The 2,305-nt window shown below is 49.7% G+C and overlaps 1 pseudogene; it reads right to left on the bottom strand.

The window, feature by feature from the left end:
- Window positions 1-1,157: 1,157 nt before the first annotated feature.
- LOC115331199 lies at window positions 1,158-1,859 on the bottom strand (annotated as a pseudogene).
- Between the last annotated feature and the right edge of the window lie 446 nt (window positions 1,860-2,305).

Below are 2,305 nucleotides of genomic sequence, written 5' to 3'. Positions count from 1 at the left end.
GGCGACTCTCCTTCGACTGCTTTCGATGGGCACTTGTTTGTGATGCAACTTGCAGTGACGACGGCATCAGCCCAAAGTTCTTTGGAGAAGCCTGACTGAAGGAGGAGACACCTCGTCATGTCAAGCAGAGTTTGACTCATTCTCTCGGCAACTCCTTTCTGCTCAGGTGTGCCAGGAATGGTCAGCTGACGCCTTATGACATGCTTGGCCAGGTACTCGTCCAACTCTTTGCTTGTGTACTCTCATCCATCGTCACTACGCAAGGTCTTCACCTTCGTGTTGCGGAGATTCTTGACCATTCGTCTGTACTGGTCGAATCTGTCCAGCGCTTCATTCTTCGTCTTGAGTGGGTACACTGCAGTGAATCTGGAGTAGTCATAAATGAAAGTAACGAAGTAGTTTGATACGCCCTTCGAGGCAGGTGTGATCTTTCCAACTACATCCGAGTGAACCAGCTCCAGTGGGGCCTTAGCCCTCGTTCCACCCTTCTTCGGAAAGCTGCTTCTCTTGGATTTGTCAAGTGCACACGTCGAGCACTTTGCATCTTGACTGAATGTGGCAAAGTGTTTCGACAGCTTGCTAATGGAGATGACCGAGTCGTCGATGCCACAAGGCGACGTCTGTCGCCTTTGCTAACTTTAACGTTGCAAGCGACTCACTGGCAGTGTACAATTTACCATCACGCTTAGCTCCGAGTATTAGGTCACCATTTGCTTCAATCACTTTAGCTGTTCCGTTGCTGAAAGTCACGCTCAGTCAACGTTCCTCCATCTTCCCAACTGACAAGGGGTTACCGTCTAAGCTTGGTACGTAGAGGACATCTTGAAGCTCGATGACAGTGCCACCACAATCCTTCAAAAGTTCAATCTCTACCTGTCCTCTCCCGACGACTTCAATGACCTCCTTGTTTGCTGTCTCAGCAGACGAACGGCAGGGCTTGAAAGTGGTGAACTTCGCTGTTTGACGTCATGTGGTCAGTTGCTCCACTGTCAACGTACCAGATGTGTGACCCTGAGGAACTCCCACCTCTGACACAGAGCGCCTTCTTTGTTTCACTGGAATTCCTTCTCTGTGAGCCGCATCCTTCGTCATTGGAACCCTCCTTGGCAATGTCTCAAAATTTTCCGCATGCAAAACACCGAACTCGTCGTTTCGGTTCAAAGGACCTTGTACCAGTGCCAGTTGCTTCTTTCCTTGAAAAATGTTCTTGCCCGTTATGGTCTATGGAGCTGACTGCTCTGCGTAATGAGCTTGTTCTTCGTCACGAGGGCCTTGTTTTCTTCACTCTCATTTAGTTTGTCTTCACGTTTGACTTGGCGCTTTTCTTCTACTAGCAGCCTTGCTTTCACCTTCTTCGTCGTGAGCGTTCCTTCGTCTTGCTCAAAATTTAAGATAAGTGGTTCATACGCTTCTGGCAAGCCCATCAACATCACCAGTGCCACTCATCTGTCGGTGAAGGCGTATCCTGCCGTTGTGAGCTTTCTGTGTAGGTTCATTATTCGACCCAGGTAATCCTTCATGGTTTCATCTGCGTTCATTCTGGTGTTAAAAATGTCAACTAAAAAGCACAGCAGGCCACACTTTGAATGTATCTTTTCCAGTGTATTCCAGGCCTCACAAGCTGTCGAACATTCCCCAATGTCGTCCAGGTAGCTGACTTCTACTACTACTAGGAACATGAATATCAAAGCCTTGTTGTTTATCTTCCTCTCGTCGTTCGTCATTTCTTTCTCACCATAGTCAGGCTCGATGGCTTCCCAACAGCCATTCTGGACGAGTGCCGCTCTGGCTCGAATCGCCCAAGCATAGTAATTTTCGTTTGAGAGTTTCGCTACCTTGAATTCGTCCAGCGCCGCCATCGTATCGCTTGGCTTCGTCGAGAGGGGTTCGAAGTAAACTTACCGCAATGAACTTGCGTTGGCTACCCGTTGCACGTCTTGCGGCACGCAGCCAAGCAGGAACACACGCACAGGTTTGGCGACATCTTCCACAAACCGTCGACGCAGTTTTGCTTCGTTCACTTCTATGCCGACAAATCCGTCACTAGCGTGACAGTCACTTCTTCTCGACACTTTCGTCACTGACGTGCACCAAACCGGAGTCAGTACTTCTTTCCGACAATCGTAGGTGTCGCACGACGATCCGTCCTTCAAACGGAAAGCACAAAAGTCACTTCTTACCGACCACTCCGCTGTACCCACGCTTGCTGTGTCTATACGCCTTCCGAACACAACACGGAGTCCGCAGCGAGACCGGTGTACGATGACGCTCCGTCCGTCTGACCAAGAACGCGCCACCTTTCACT

Source organism: Ixodes scapularis, unplaced genomic scaffold, assembly GCF_016920785.2.
Source record: "Ixodes scapularis isolate PalLabHiFi unplaced genomic scaffold, ASM1692078v2 PGA_scaffold6__148_contigs__length_123643588, whole genome shotgun sequence".
NCBI classification, from domain to species: domain Eukaryota; kingdom Metazoa; phylum Arthropoda; class Arachnida; order Ixodida; family Ixodidae; genus Ixodes; species Ixodes scapularis.
The sequence above is the reverse complement of the archived record's forward strand: the minus strand, read 5'-3'. Positions and strand labels throughout refer to the sequence as shown.